The sequence below is a fragment of the Hippocampus zosterae genome, chromosome 3 (genome assembly GCF_025434085.1).
Source record: "Hippocampus zosterae strain Florida chromosome 3, ASM2543408v3, whole genome shotgun sequence".
Taxonomy (NCBI): Eukaryota; Metazoa; Chordata; class Actinopteri; order Syngnathiformes; family Syngnathidae; genus Hippocampus; species Hippocampus zosterae.
In genome coordinates this window covers 8494601-8511356 of record NC_067453.1, presented here as the reverse complement: position 1 = coordinate 8511356, position 16756 = coordinate 8494601, and the positions used below count along the sequence as shown (strand labels likewise).

The window sequence follows — 16756 nt, the reverse complement described above, 5'->3', positions numbered from 1 at the left end:
CTGTTTGAGCGCGTCAACTCTGCTGCTTGACTGCCTTCGGTTCCTAGTCAAGTTATGTGACCTCCAGACGGCCCCACGCTGGTAGTACTACATCATAAGCATGCACGTTATGTGTACATAAATAAGAGATGAACTCAAAGCAGACACCCAGGGTGGTCAAGAGTCAGCCCGGGTGTAGAGTGAGGGGTGGGGTAGGGGATGCTGCTGAATGCTTGTTTCCCAGGAGTACTCTCAAAGTCAAGCTGTAGTATGAGGTTACCTCTGTGTAACCTTTGCCGCAACAATGTCTTTACAGGTTTCAAAAAAACACTTTAAAAGATGAAGAAAATGCTTTCGTGTCTATTAGGCAATGCAATGTATGTGATCAATTCTGGGCATCTATTAGGGTGGCCATGTGGAGTCAGCATTGATGGTGGGCTTATGCAAAGAACAAGTATGAGGCGACAAATAAAGACTGATGTCCAGAGGCCAAATACCTCAAGCCCAGACAATTTGGACATCTTCCTGCACCGCAGAATGGAAAGAAAAAACATGTCACATTCCACACAAATGCTACAGGTTGTCAATCCACGTTTTGCATGATAGCCTCATTGATGAACAAAAACTCACTCACACCCCATACCCAACATAATTATCAATTCAATAGCAACAGCATCTTTATATCAACAAAGTCATTGCTCTTCATTAAAAACAAAGCCCTGACGTCGATATATGAGTGTCCTATGCAGTGTTGTAATACACATGCAAAACACTAGCTGGTGGTACAGATTCTCAGGTACTATAATCCAGTCTGGATTAAAGTACTTTTCTACCTTCAAATTACGCAAAGTGCTTTGAAGACAAGTCGTTCAGATTGATGATCGTTTATGCTTCCATAAAACGGAAAAGGAAAATGCAATAGAAATTAAACACTGATGGCGCAACGTTGTGGTTGAATAAAGTATCTATCAGGGCTAAAACGTTACACCAAAATTGAGATCAGATTCGTTTCCCTATATCCGGCGCATGGTTCGATACACATTTAGATTGTTAGAATAAATAAATCAAAACAATAAATGTACTTTCATGAAGTTATTAATACCTAGAATTATAGTATAATTAGTATAGAAGGCCGAAAACAAAGTGACTCAGAGTGACTAACAAAGTCCATTTGGGTTAGATAAGTGAAATGATGAGTGAAGATGTGAAAATTAAATGATTTCCCAGAACAACCGAGAGGCCCATTTTGCAGTGGTTAATACCAGTATAAAGACCAAACACTGAATGATATTTTGCCCTGCAACAGGCCCCTACAGTTAACACATTCTTAATTTAATTTTGTCAAGGCTTACTCCATCACACACGCACACACACACTCTCAGTATAGTGTCGGGACAAGACAAGGTGACCGCACAAGGTGATGGGAGGGTCGCCATGCCAACAGGCTGACTGATGTCACTGGTGTGCGTGTGCCTGCGTGTTTGGATGCTTATCTGGCAACTCATTCTTCCTCCCTGGCACCATGCCACTACCAACCCACTTCTTGACGATCCGTCTGTCCTCTTTCTATACTTCCACTCTTAGCAGCGGAAACACATATTGTATTTTTAAAATCCAGTTTGTCATCATTGCACTTCACCCCCATTCTGTAAAATCTATAGCCTCGTAGGTCATCCATACATCATGTATAGATCAGGTGCAATGAGTTTAACAACAATTTGCACAGAAATCACATTGAGTCATTTAGCTTACATCAGGGGTGTCAAACTCATTTCACATGGTGGGCCACATACGGCCTCGGTAGATGTCAAGTGGGCCAGACCATTAAAATGATACCATAAATTGCTATAAATAACCAAAACAATACGTCTTTCCTTTGTTTTGGTATAAAGAAACACAAGAACATTAAGAAAATGTTGAAATTTAATAAACATATCTTTTCGGTTCCGGCGCACGGGCCTTATGTTTGACAATCCAGTGATCCCTCGTTATTTTGCGGTTCGTTTATCGCGGCTTTGGTGCATCGCTGATTTTTTCAAACATTCATTAAAAAAAAAAAAAATTTAAGAGGTTTTTTTTTTAAAGTCTGCAAAAATCTGTGTCTAAGTGTTGTTTACTATGCGTGCTAGTGTGTGCGCACTCAGCTCAAGCGGGGAAGGTCCACGTGTGTGTGTGTGTGTGCGTGTGCGTGTGCGTGTGCGTGTGCGTGTGCGTGTGCGTGTGTGTGTGTGTGTGTGTGTGTGTGTGTGTTAGTGCGCTCTGCTCAAGCGCAAAGGCCCACGTGGGGCAATTTTTAAAAATATACTGTATATGTTAAATGTTAATTGGTCGCTACTTCGCGGATTTTCGTTTATCGCAGGTGGTTTTGGTCCCCATCAACAGCGAAAAACGAGGGATTACTGTACTGTTTTACATCATCATTTTGTGGGCCGGATTAAACCCCTTTGTGGGCCGGATCCGGCCCGCACGTTTGATATCTGGTTCACATAACAACCCAAAGTGCAAGCCATCTGCTTCACCCTGGGCCTGGGGTCAGTCGTGAGGCCTAATACACCACATTGTTTATGTGTGTGTGTGTGAGAACCACATATGTGTGTATTCCCAATCCAGCATTTCTCTACAAATTGATAATCTCTCAAGTCCGAGCCAGGGAGATATTTAATCCCAGCAGCTCGCCTAAATCTTTTTCTACGACACTATCTTTCCATCTATTCACTGTTTTCACTCACATTCACACATTTTTGGGGGAGTTGTTCGAGGTATACCAGCAAATTTGCATATACACATTGATGCATACTTTGCACTCATCCATTTCTTATCTTTATTTGTTTGAATCAATTCTGAAAGTCCAAGAAACCTGAAATCAGACACAAAAAAAAAACAAAAGGTAAATATTTACTAACCGTGTGTCAAAATTAAACTGATGATTTAGGAGGATTTAAAGAAAACCTTGCAACTAATATGAAAAAAATGTGACATTTTGTTCTGGCTTCAAAGTGTAACTTTTAGAAAATGTCAGTGTTATTTGGTGTGCACATGACAATCGTCAATAAATGGAAGAACTGAGGGCTCTTATTTGCACGTTTTCAATAGTGCTCTGCGGAGCCACATTACTCCTTTAGAAAAACACTTTTCACGTGACCAGAAAGAGAAGTTGGTGCGCATATGTGCAATTAGGTTTAAATGCGCTTTTGGATGTATGCTGAACAAAAAATAAAATCTCAAAGTCATGACATCATGAACTAGTTAGGATGGCCTTAAATTATTGCTCTTAGACAGTTTATGCCCAGACAATATTTTAAGATTTGTTGTTTTTTTAATTTTGTGCATTGTGTTTTTTTATGAAAATTCCACGGCAATATTTTTGGGCTCTTTATAAGTAGCAGCAGGTGATTAGCATATACACTGGGGGAATATCCTGTTTTCCGCCTTGCATTCAATTGTGTAACCTGCTTGTGGTATTTCCGATCGTTGGCCCACCGACCATGACGGGCCAATTTCTGTGAGGAATTTTGTGTCACGTCATGAAGCAATGAGAAAAGTGAGTGATGATGGCACCAGTGACACCGGACTTGCTGCGGAGATTCATCACTGGTGATGAGTCACGACTCCTCAAGTATGACAAGTCCGAAGAATACAGTCAACAAGTGGTGATGAAGTGGAAATGGGGTTATCAAGGGCAGCCAACGGACGAAAGCAGCAATCAGTCGTGTCATCATTTGATCATGCACATTTGCAAGTGGCAAAATTGTGAAGACGGTGTGTGAAGAATCATAACTTTTATATTCTGTTTGGATTTGATTCATCTTTACTGAGGGGTCCAGTTTTAGTAGTTCACTTATATTCTTCTACAGTTGTACTGTTGAACTAGAAGGTATCTGAATAAAATGTTGAATGCTCCCATAAAACAATAATGAGGTAGTGAATGAGTTTTTTTTTATGCAGTTCAGTTTCACTGCCCTTATTTTTAGCTGAGTGTGTTTTCAATGCACTGCATGTTAGCGCTATGGTTGAGAGAAAATAAATTTCATCTCTGCCGTATGTTGTACATTGAGCATCCATCCATCCATCCATCATCTACCGCTTATCCGGGGCCGGGTCGCGGGGGCAACAGCTTTAGCAGGGAAGCCCAGACTTCCTTCTCTCTAGCTACTTCTTCCAGCTCTCCCCGGGGGATCCCGAGTCGTTCCCAGGCAAGCTGGGTGACATAGTCTCTCCAGCGTGTCCTGGGTCTTCCTCAGGGTCTCCTCCCGGTGGGACATGACCGGAACACCTCACCGGGGAGGCGCTCAGGAGGCATCCGAATCAGATGCCCAAGCCACCTCATCTGACTCCTCTCGATGTGGAGGAGAAGCGGCTCGACTCTGAGCCCCTCCCGGATGACCGAGCTCCTCACCTTATCTCTAAGGGAGAGCCCGGACACCCTGCGGAGAAAACTCATTTCGGCCGCTTGTATCCGGGATCTCGTTCTTTCGGTCACGACCCATAGCTCGTGACCATAGGTGAGGGTTGGAACGTAGATCGACCGGTAAATTGAGAGCTTCGCCCTTTGGCTCAGCTCCTTCTTCACCACGACAGACCGATACAGCGTCCGCATCACAGCAGACGCTGCACCGATCCGCCTGTCGATCTCCCGCTCCCCCCTGCCCCCACTCGTGAACAAGACCCCAAGACATTTGAGCTCCTCCACTTGGGGTAAGATCTCCTCCCTGACCCGGAGGGGGCACTCCACCCCTTTCCGACTGAGGACTATGGTTTCAGATTTAGAGGTGCTGATCTTCATCCCAACCGCTTCACACTCGGCTGCGAAACGCTCCAGTGAGAGTTGGAGAGCCCTGTTTGAAGGAGCCAACAGTACCACATCATCTGCAAAAAGCAGGGATGTAATACTGAGGCCCCCAAAACGGTCCGCCTCAACGCTTCGGCTGCGCCTAGAAATTCTGTCCATAAAGGTTATGAACAGAATCGGCGACAAAGGGCAGCCTTGGCGGAGTCCTACCCCCCCTGGAAACGATTCCGACTTACTGCCGGTAATGCGAACCAAACTCTGACATCGGTGGTATAGTGACCGAACAGCCCGCATCAGTGGGTTCGGTACCCCATACCCTCGAAGCACCCCCCACAGAACTCCCCGAGGGACACGGTCAAACGCCTTCTCCAAGTCCACAAAACACATGTAGACTGGTTGGGCGAATTCCCACATACCCTCGAGGACCCTGCTAAGGGTGTAGAGCTGGTCCACTGTTCCACGGCCCGGACGAAAACCACACTGCTCCTCCTCAATCTGAGGCTCGACTTTTTGACGGACCCTCCTCTCCAGCACCCCTGAATAGACCTTACCAGGGAGGCTGAAGAGTGTGATCCCTCTGTAGTTGGAACACACCCTCTGGTCCCCCTTTTTAAAAAGAGGGACTACCACCCCGGTCTGCCAATCCAGAGGCACTCTCCCTGTTGACCACGCGATGTTGCAGAGGCGTGTCAACCAGGACAGCCCCACAACATCTAGAGCCTTGAGGAACTCAGGGCGGATCTCATCCACCCCTGGGGCCTTGCCACAGAGGAGTTTTTTAACCACATCGGTGACTTCAGCCACAGAGATAGGAGAGCCCACCTCAGAGTCCCCAGGCTCTGCTTCCTCCAAGGAAGACGTGTTGGTGGAGTTGAGGAGGTCTTCGAAGTACTCTGCCCACCGGTTCACAACGTCCCGAGTCGAAGTCAACGGCGCCCCATCCCCACTGTACACAGTGTTAGTGGTGCACTGCTTCCCCCTCCTGAGACGTCGGATGGTGGACCAGAATTTCCTCGAAGCCGTCCGGAAGTCGGCTTCCATGGCCTCACCGAACTCTTCCCACGCTCGGGTTTTTGCCTTGGCGACCACCGAAGCCGCGGTCCGCTTGGCCAGTCGATACCCGTCAGCTGCCTCTGGGGTCCCACAGGCCATAAAGGCTCGATAGGACTCCTTCTTCAGCTTGACGGCATCCCTTACTGCTGGTGTCCACCAGCGAGTACGGGGGTTGCCGCCACGACAGGCACCAACCACCTTACGGCCACAACTCAGATTGGCCGCCTCAACAATAGAGGCACGGAACATGGTCCACTCGGGCTCAATGTCCCCCGCCTCCCCCGGAACATGGGAAAAGCTCCGTCGGAGGTGGGAGTTGAAACTCCTTCTGACAGGGGATTCCGCCAGACGCTCCCAACAAACCCTTACGATACGTTTGGGTCTGCCAGGGCGGACCGGCATCTTCCCCCACCATCGGAGTCTACTCACCACCAGGTGGTGATCAGTTTACAGCTCCGCCCCTCTCTTCACCCGAGTGTCCAGAACATGCGGCCGCAAATCCGACGATACAACTACAAAGTCGATCATCGAACTGCGGCCTAGGGTGTCCTGGTGCCAAGTGCACATATGGACACCTTTATGTTTGAACAAGGTGTTCATTATGGACAATCCGTGACGAGCACAGAAGTCCAATAACAAAACACCACTCGGGTTCTGATCGGGGGAGCCGTTCCTCCCAATCACGCCCCTCCAGGTCTTACTGTCATTGCCCACGTGAGCATTGAAGTCCCCCAGCAGAACAAGGGAGTCCCCAGCAGGAGTACTCTCCAGCACACCCTCCAAGGACTCCAAAAAGGGTGGGTATGCTGAGCTGCTGTTTGGTGCATATGCACAAACAACAGTCAGGACCCGTCCACCCACCCGAAGGCGGAGGGAGGCAACCCTCTCGTCTACCGGTGTGAACCCCAATGTACAGGCACTGAGCTGGGGGGCAATGAGTATGCCCACACCTGCTCTGCGCCTCTCACCGTGAGCAACTCCAGAGTGGAAGAGAGTCCAACCCCTCTCGAGAGAACTGGTACCAGAACCCAGGCTGTGTGTGGAGGCAAGTCCAACTATATCCAGTCGGAAATTCTCTGCCTCACACACCAGCTCGGGCTCCTTCCCTGCCAGAGAGGTGACATTCCATGTCCCAAGAGCTAGCTTCTGCAGCCGAGGATCGGACCGCCAGGGTCCCCGCCTTTGGCTGCCGCCCAGCTCACATTGCACCCGACCCCTTTGGCCCCTCTCATGGGTGGTGAGCCCATGGGAAGGGGGACCCACGTTGTCTCTTCGGGCTGTGCCCGGCTGGGCCCCATGGGTGTAGGCCCGGCCACCAGGCGCTTGCCAATGAGCCCCACCTCCAGGCCTGGCTCCAGAGTGGGGCCCCGGTGACCCGCGTCCGGGCAAGGGAAACCTTGGTCCATATATTTTGCTCATCATAAGGGGTCTTTGAGCCGTGCTTTGTCTGGATCTAGGTGCTTTGCACCTAGAACCTGTTTGCCATGGGTGACCCTGCCAGGGGCATAAAGCCCCAGACAACTTAGCTCCTAGGATCATTCGGACACACAAACCCCTCCACCACGGTAAGGTAACGACTCACGGAGCCGTATCAATGAATGAATGAATACATTGAGCATATTTGACGATAAAGCTGACTTGACTTACGCCATGTGTGAGGCAGCAAAACCTACAGAACGTTCTGCGAAGAGCAACCCAAGGAACATGCGTCTGAAAATTTGTTCATGAACAGATCTGAAGTTCCACCAAATTTAATAAATTCATAGACACCCGCATGATCTCTCACAGCCCTTGAATAGGTTACCATGGCATTTAAAGGCATGGCAGACCACTGTACTCCGGTGTGCATGTACACATCACTTAAGTTTAATTACACTTCAGAAAACCAGTTAGTTTCTTTTAATTCTCTTCTTTTTTTTTTTGCTGGATTCATATTTATAATTTGTAACTCAGGGCAACACTTAACAGCGTTTATTCTAGTCCTGGAACCTTTCTGACAACACCTCATACATCATAAGGAGTATAATTTATTTGTTACTCACTCTGTTTATTGTATGGTATACAGTAAATTGCATTAACGAGCGAGGTCATGTAAATTTACATTTACTGTATAATGTGATACTGTATTATGCACGGCAAGCATTTAAAGAGGGTTATGTGCGGAACAATTCTGATAAGAAACAAGGAAAGATCTTCTCAGCCATATCAACAAGGAAAGATCTTCTCAGCCGTATAAATTGCTGCGTGTGGAAAGATGAGAGTCAAAAGTCACGGGTGGAGGGGTGGGGTCTTTTCAGGCACCTCCTGCAACAATCATTGAACATCACGTAGGAGGAGGGCCAAGATATACAGAAGAATTGTTTTGCCCGAGAAAAGAGGAATGATAGAATAGGTGGAGAAAGGCAGGCAACCTTGTGGTTCACGCAATAAACATTTAAAGATTCTTAGTGTTTGAAAATAACAAAGAATGTCAGGCAATGAACTGTATCTTATGGGGAATAGTTCTTGAGCAAGCATCACCGCAACATTTTCATGGTTTATTGTGGCCACCTGCTTTTCACTTCTTGTACATTCTCTGTCAAGCTAAAAAGGGACAACCTTGACTGAGCGGCCCGGTAGTCCAGTGGTTAGCACGTCGGCTTCACAGTGCAGAAATACCGGGTTCGATTCCAGCTCCGGCCTCCCTGTGTGGAGTTTGCATGTTCTCCCCGGGCCTGCGTGGGTTTTCTCTGGGTACTCCGGTTTCCTCCCACATTCCAAAAAACATGCGTGGCAGGCTGATTGAACACTCTAAATTGTCCCTAGTTGTGAGTGTGAGTGTGGATGGTTGTTCGTCTCTGTGTGCCCTGTGATTGGCTGGCAACCGATTCAGGGTGTCCCTCGCCTACTGCGCAGAGACAGCTGGGATAGGCTCCAGCACCCCCCGCGAACCTAGTGAGGATCAAGCGGTTCGGAAGATGAATGAATGAATGAATGAACCTTGACTGATAAGTCTGCGCAACGCCGAAGCACCTCTTTGTTTTCAGATTGCACTGATCCGGCAAATAGTCGCCTCCGATCGCCGTCTGTATAAAAATATTCCCATGATTCTTTTCCTCCACAATTCTCTCACACCACTCTGTAGACTGAAGTTTCAGATTTAAAAAGATACCCTAAAGACAATTTGTTTGCCAGACAATGTTAATGAGCTTGCCTAACTGCTGAGAATTGCACAACATGTACAAATCAAAAACACTTGCCATGAGCTTTCATAACAATACAAACATGCTTTGGTTTCAGCCAGATCCGTACCGCTAAGGGTGGAACACTAAGGTCTTCAGAATACTGCTCATCGTGGTCCTTCTTTGTAATACCTGCTGCAAAATAAAAATGTAAAAAGCAAACCCAGAAAGAAACAACTAAACTCATGCCAAGAGCTTCGATGCTCACTGAGGAGAGGTCGGACTGCGCGACATCAAGCCTGACGGTAGTCCATATTTTTAAAGCGATAAAGACCAGTGAAAGAGCAGAACACACACAGGTCTCTTTCTGTGCAACTCGAGTCATAAATATCCCCACGTATTTCGCTCTAATGTGGAATGTTATAATTGCAGAGACAATCGACTTGGGACGATCTACATCAAGCCGATCACAAATCCCTGCAACAATAATTCCCATCGAATTATTTGCAAATATTTGCTCTTCTTTGCTCTAGCTGGCGAATCAAACCAGGTGGAGTGAATCGGCTATTTTCCCTCCCAGTACAGTACTCCACTCAGCTCATTAGTGATAATGTTACGCATGTCATTGGGAAGGGGGTCGTGTTGTATGGGGAAATCCTGATGAAGGTCAGAGCCCACCAACTCCTATTTTAATCAATTTAATAAATTAATTTTATTTCATTTGCTTAAGAGGCACTTCCACACTGACTCGATCACCTCATTCACAAAGACGAATCACAGACAACTGTCTACATGTACACACTTCAAGAGAGGAAAAAGTTTGCGATGTATACACACGAGCTTCTCGAACAATCACTGAAGCCTTTACAGGGCGATCTGTAAACCAATAAATTAGTCCAACTTTATTTGTGTAGCTCTATTCATACATGTAATGCAACTCAAAGTGGTTTACACGAAGGAAAATCAACCCCTCCAACAATCAGTCATAAACTCACACACGCATCACACACACGCGCACAAAAAAAAAAAATGCACTCAAAGTAGATCTACTTAATAAATGGATCTGGATTAACGTGGTGTGATTGTTAATTTTATTTTGTCAGGTGGTTGCACACAAAGTTCAACACACCATTTCTTTTCAGTGTCATTTAAAATAACAACTTAATGACCCCAAAAGAACCCATGGCTGCGCACAGAACATCCAGGTGAGAAAACACCATCTCAAGGAGCCGTCTGCGCAACCACAAGCTCGGAGGCCCCGGCAGCGAAAAGCCTGCCCAGACCAAGAGCTGGGACCACGCAAGTTAAGGGCAGTGCCGAAGCTCCCAGTGCTGCCTCTCAGGAATAACTGACAATAAAAAATATTGATGAAAAGATATTAATCAGTTAGACCAAGGTACCAAAAATGATTCAAAACCGTCGCAGAGCTAACACTGTAAAAACTAAAATAATTGAAACATAAATTGCAGACCTAAAAATACAGAAGCAGTCTCAGGATATGATATGATTAATACTAGTTGAGAAAGAGAAGTAAAATCGAAGCTGAGATGAGTAATTGATGGGTGAGGAATGAGTTCATAAAACATATTTCCAAAAAGAGGTAAAGTTCAGGAACATTAAGACATGGCCTGAAAAGCCTCTCTCCACGGAAAAGTGGAGGCAGGATCGCAAAGGTAGTCGGATCAGAATGTGCCAAGCTCCAACGCACCATGAATTTAACACTGTGGTAGTGTTGTCCACCAGCAAAGGATGCCAAAAAAATTATTTCAGCACCCATTAAAACTTTTGACAATGGGTCAATTGAAAAACATAGCATGTCGTACCCTTATGAACTATAATGAACTTGCTTCATGAATAAACCTGCCAAGGAAAGTACCTCAATGCTTGCGCATGAGACACCACGCAGCGTGTTCTGCAAAGCGCTGCAAAGTGGCAAGTACAGTCAGGTACACAGATATAACGACACAGACACAATTCCACGAGAATGGATTTGAAATCAAAGATTTAAATGCAGACTTTTTGCTGTTTCACACCTTTTAATTTGATTTGCAGCAAAAACAGGTGGCCGGTGTAGGAATTACAACAGTTTAGAGTGTATGTACACACGCACACATACACATACAGTGTGTATATATATATATATATATATATATATATATATATATATATATATACCAGATTGCATCCCTGGTGAGCTGCTCCGAAAGGTCTCTACTGCAACAGTCTTCAGTTCCTGTTTTTATTGGAAAGTTTTCCTTCAGTTTTGTCTTCAGCAATTGAGATGCATTTTCAGTCCGATTCATATCAGGAGATTGACTCGGTCGTTGCAAACTTTCCACTCTATTGCCTTCAAAATTTCTGTTTTTTTTCGCAGTACGCTTTGCATCATTGTTCACCTGCACTTTGAAGCGCAACAAGGGAACCCGTTGCAATGGCAGCCATACATGCCCAACTGGCTGTCAAAAGCAACAAATGTAGACAGAATGAAAACAACAAACACCAAAGCCTACCAATCTGCCCCTTCCACTTCATTCTCAGAAAAACTCAAAAACAAATTGCACTAAAAGCAAGTTACATACAAGCTATTCAATCATGAACACCATTTGTGTGCTTGTGTTATTTTACAGGGAACGCACCCAAAGGCAGCTCGGTAATCACTTCATGCAAAACTGCCTATAGATGTCCAGGCAGTGGTTGTGCTGCATGGCCACTCCATCATTCTCACCTTCTGTGCGAGAGATTACAGTCGAGAACACCAAAAAGTGGAATGTGTAAAGCATGGAGTCTGGACCACAGCAGGCCTGGTGCTCGTCCTGCGTGCTGTTTAGTGAATCACTTCCAAGGATGGACACATCGCTCGAACTCTAGGAGGGACCCAATGTGAGCTCATCTTTCTTCATACATGTGAATTTTACATGACACTGACGCAGTTGTATAATTGACGCTGAAGAGCACTTCAGTGCGGAGAGCTTAAAAGGGTACAGGAGCATGAGGGAGGGCCTTTTCCAAAAATCAAACAAAATGAGAGGGACATTAAGCACATCAAATATGATGCTGTATTCTTTCGCCTCACTTTCAGATAAATGAAACGCTATGAAAAAGGAGGAGAGGATTGCGGTGTATCCTGTGTGTACACTGTGTTTGCATCAATGCCCGGTTCATCGTGTCTTAAGGGCAAATAAAACATGTCTTTATATGGATATGTCAGCTTGTATTCAGAGCAAGGTATACAGTCCGCTGTGAGCCGGGCTAATACACACACATCCAGCCTCCAAGCGTGTCTTTCTGGGGATGAATGAGTCTCCAGGAGTTTGGAAAGTCATGGAGTCACATGTTTTTATGCTGACCGGAATCATGACAATTTGTCAGGCGTTTAGTTTTCTGTGTCTCTATCTTGTCATCCTCACTTCAGCTGTCAGAATGAAAATGCTCTATACTATACACATAAACACACAGCTCCTCCAAGTTTATGTTTGAATATTTAATCAAGTCTCATTTGGTACAAAATGTTATAAATTGCAGCACGGTGACACTGAAAACGACAGAGTCATAAATTCGGGTTATTGTCAGCCTCAGTCCAACCAGGTTTTAAACACACCCGCTGGCGTTAGGAGTATCTGTCCGGAACATTAATGGTAACAAAGGTGGTAACGCCAAATATGAGGTTGTGTGAACCGATAAGGGTGAAAACAGATTAGAATTGGAAAATCTTATATTCCACTGAAACTAATCCAATCTTGACATTTTAAACTGTACCCTCCTTGAATCATACTGCAGCGCATGTATCAAGAAATGAATCGCATTGTCTTGCACGAGCGATGCACACCAGCTATAAATCGTTTTGAAGGTGCTGATGATTTGTTGTTTCTTTCTATTTAATTCACGTTTTTATATAATACTGAACATGACAAAAGCTACAGCCGTCCCATATCGAACCAAATTGCAATCCCACTCAATCCAAGTGAATTGAATCGCTGCACTTGAAAATGAACCTTAACTGTATTTTAGAGCACTTGCAAACAGCCATCGCTGTATACAAAGTGCAGTACATGGTACATGGAGCAACTATCATATATGCAACAATAAAGCAATAAATCAGGAACAAAGACGGTAGAAAGCACCAAACAGAAATACTAACATCAAGTCTGAGTCACGCCGAGTCAAATGCCAAAGAATACAAGTGAGTTTTGAGGTGGGTTTTAAAGATGAATCTTACCCCATACATCGAGATACGTATTGAATTGTCTTTTATCGGAGAGATGCCCATTTACACTCCTGAGTTTTGCCACAGTAAGTCTTTATTGCATAGCAGGTCCGTGTGCATTTCTATGTGTGACTCAGTATGAGTCTATCAAGTACAGAATCCGAATAATGAAACATAATTCTACTTACTCACGTTGTAAATCACCCTGCACAGATACTGTTGGAGCACGAAATCATTTTTTTGTCTCGATCCATTGTAGTAGAAAGCTTGAGAATTAGTATAAGACCACCTACCGGTACTTGTTATTTTTACCCATGTGGCTTGTAACATGAAGTTTAATGATACATTCTATTCAATCCAGTATTCACAAGCAATTCCAAGAACAGACCCATTAAGACAACACGGTATGTTCCTCTTCCATTAGTCTGCCTTTGCATCGAATTAACCCATTTATACGCATGCTTGCACATGGTTGTGCTTGTGTGTGAGATTTGAAATATTTATTTGAACAGCCGTTTTGTTTTCTCCTCTTTATTGCAGCGGGAAAGATGGAACAGTGAAATAATGAGGTGAACACTTAACACACGTTTGCTCTGTTCTTCGAAAGGCCTCAATATCGAGCTTGTATAAAACTGTGCGTGGACTCAACTTTTTGTATTCAAGTTCACTTTAATGTGTGGACACCAGTCTCATGATTGGCAGGTGTTTACTGCAAGGGAGCATAAGTAATGGTTCGATTTAATTCTTTCTGCCTTTTGAGTGCACAAAACTGCGGCTTATCACACCTGAATTGCTTCCAGTGAGATCTAATCGCCTCCGCATGAAATGAGACCTACCTGTGCAGAACAGTAATGTAAAGTCTGGAGGCTACAGGGAAATATCCATTAGGCATGAAGCGAGGAAATGAGGGAGCAGGAGGACCAAAGGTCAAGAAGAAACAGGCTGGTAAGACATGAAGGAAAAGAGAGCAATGAATAGAGAAATAAAGGAAGAGCTGGTGATAAGTAAGCCTACTCGGTTGGCGGTAGTACTAGACTGCAGCTGAGATGTGAAAGTAGGGTGCTTGCTGCATCACGTTAGCTTGCAAGGGATGTTGACACAGCAGCATTTTCACATTCATCAATTGTCCAGGCTCCAGTCTTCATGTGTGGAAGGTGTTTGCATGTTCTTTGCGTACTCACATGGGTTTTTACCGAGTACTCCGCTTACCTCCAACTAACATGCATGGTTTGTTAATTGACGAATGTAATTGTCCAGAGATGTGAATGTGAGTGAGAATAGTTGGGTTGTCTATTTGTGCCCTGTGATTGGTTGGAAATCAGTTCAGGGCATGTCCCACCCCTCACCCAAATTCACCTGGAATAGGTTCAGGATAGAGATAAGCAGTGCAGAGAATGGATGGACACTGCTAAATCTACATCAAATCTACCTGGATTACATTTATTCATGCTCCTATTACACAAACTGTAATACACTAAAGTAGCGCCGACGACAGCAGCAAAGCAGGCCCAAAAAAAAACAAAAAATGAATTGCTCATGGATGGTTGCAGTCGCATATGACCAGGTTGCTATGGCAACAGACTCTTCACAAAGCCAAATATACATGCACGTTCGAGTCCCTATCTTCTCTATCAACACAGTCAATACATACTTGCTGACAGGGACGGGTAAATGTGTTTGTGATGAAAGTGAGTACAAGGTTGCATTAGCTGAGGGACAACCTCCTTAAGTATCGTGTAGACAAAACTAAAAAGCACAAACTGAACAATACGTAGAGCTTGCACTCCTCTGCGAAGGGCTTTTACAGTGTAATTTTCAGAAGTGTGTCATAGACTTTTTTTCAGTTCACCCAGAAGAACATTTATTAGATCACGTGGCAATTTCTGTTTTAGCTCATCACAAAGATTTTTCTGGTCAGGGATTTTCTACCACACCACACGCATCTTGCTGTGCATTTATGCGCCTTGCTCTGCACACTGGGGGGGATGCTGCAATATGAAAGTGCCTTCCCTAAACTGTACCCCACAAAGTCAAACGCATGAAATTGTCACCAATAAATAACTGAGAATCAGGGTGAACAGTGTGGCCTACCCCTGATTAATTAATTAAGAGGTGAGTGTCCTTTGCCCACAGGCCCCCGCATTTGTATAGCCCTTCCCCTGCTGTGGCTGCAGTTTCTCCATTACGACGTCACATCCCTGCTGAAGGCAAATAGATAGCTGGGATTCCTCTCTCCCACAATGCAGCTGCAGAGTGCATCTCGATTTGTGTGAATGCTGGGGGTTCTCATTGTACAAAGTCTAGTAAGTGTGTGAGACAGAGACACAGAGAGAAAGAGAGAAAGAGAGAGAGACCCATGCTGTGTCCTGGATTTGAATGATAAAAGAGGTGCTGACCCCGAGAGGTGCTGTACGGCGCTTTTTTTTTTTGGTCACACTCAGAAACCTCCTCTTCTTTTGAGGCTACACTGAGTCCACTCTGCCTATCTCATGTGCTAAAGCTCCTGTGATTTATGCCTCTTTGGCACTGTTATGGATCATCAGACTGATGTGAAGGAGGAGGATGCAGTGCACAGACACAAACATACGCACTCAAGTACGTCACTAACATTCGACATCATCAGGAATAATCAGCTTTATGCCTGGAATAAAAAAAGCAACCATCTGGGATGAAAATGCAGCAATGCTCCTCTTTTACATTGCATTGCCGCTCACTCAGTTCTATTGGTAACAGTGAATTTAAACCATATAAAGTAGGTCAGAAATACAGATAAGTTAGCAACGACAGTGATGCAATGATAGGGCACTGTCAAAGGTAAAAGCTGCATTTAACTTATGAGTTAATTACTTTGGGGTCAGTTCATTACAGCATCTGACCTCCGTGGTCAGAAATGTATTCTACAACCTTTTTATTTGTCATACAGATGTTATTAATATTGCACTTTATGCAATGTGAAAAACAACATTTTATATCCCAGTAAAGATAATGCATTCATCCTGGTATATCGCGCCATTCTGCAGGCATGACCGATCGACCCACGCTTAATCCAAATGTTACATTCCCATAACAGTTGAAATAAAAGTGAATCCATTTGTCGTGCCTGAAGATTGAGCCGCAAGGATGACGAAATAGAAAGGCAACTATAGCTATGTTACCGTCTTGAATGCAAAAAGTGTGTAGTAGCAGAGCTAACCCAACACCATACACATTAAAATAAGGTTTATAATGGCTGGAGGGTTATATTGTATGACGTACGTACTGTAGAGGTTTTTAATCTTGTCAATCGGATATGTATTATGATGCTGCCCTGCATTACTTACACTTAGTAGAAATACCCTTTGCTCATTGGAGAAGACGTAAGGACTGTAACGGGACAGTGAATTTACTTTGGCATTGACATTGGGAAACGGAACCTGTCTGGCAATAGAGCGAGACCCCCGATCCACAGCAATAGAGCAAAACTGAGTTGGGTTCCCATAGCTCTAATGTATGAGTGGAAGATTTGGAACAAAGCATAATATTATAAAGTAGAAATTACACAACTCAAACGATGCATATCTGAAGCTTTGA

The 16756-nt window shown here is 44.7% G+C and overlaps 1 protein-coding gene and 1 long non-coding RNA gene across 4 annotated transcripts in view; both read right to left on the bottom strand.

The window, feature by feature from the left end:
* LOC127597244 (uncharacterized) overlaps positions 1–13063 on the bottom strand; it is a 37737-nt gene extending 24674 nt beyond the window's left edge. The window contains exon 1 of the long non-coding RNA XR_007961618.1: positions 8753–13063. This is a non-coding gene — a long non-coding RNA (uncharacterized LOC127597244). The remainder of the gene's footprint in view (positions 1–8752) is intronic.
* The window catches only part of brsk2a (BR serine/threonine kinase 2a), a 196639-nt gene that overhangs the window by 165994 nt on the left and 13889 nt on the right, over positions 1–16756 (bottom strand). The window lies entirely within an intron of this gene.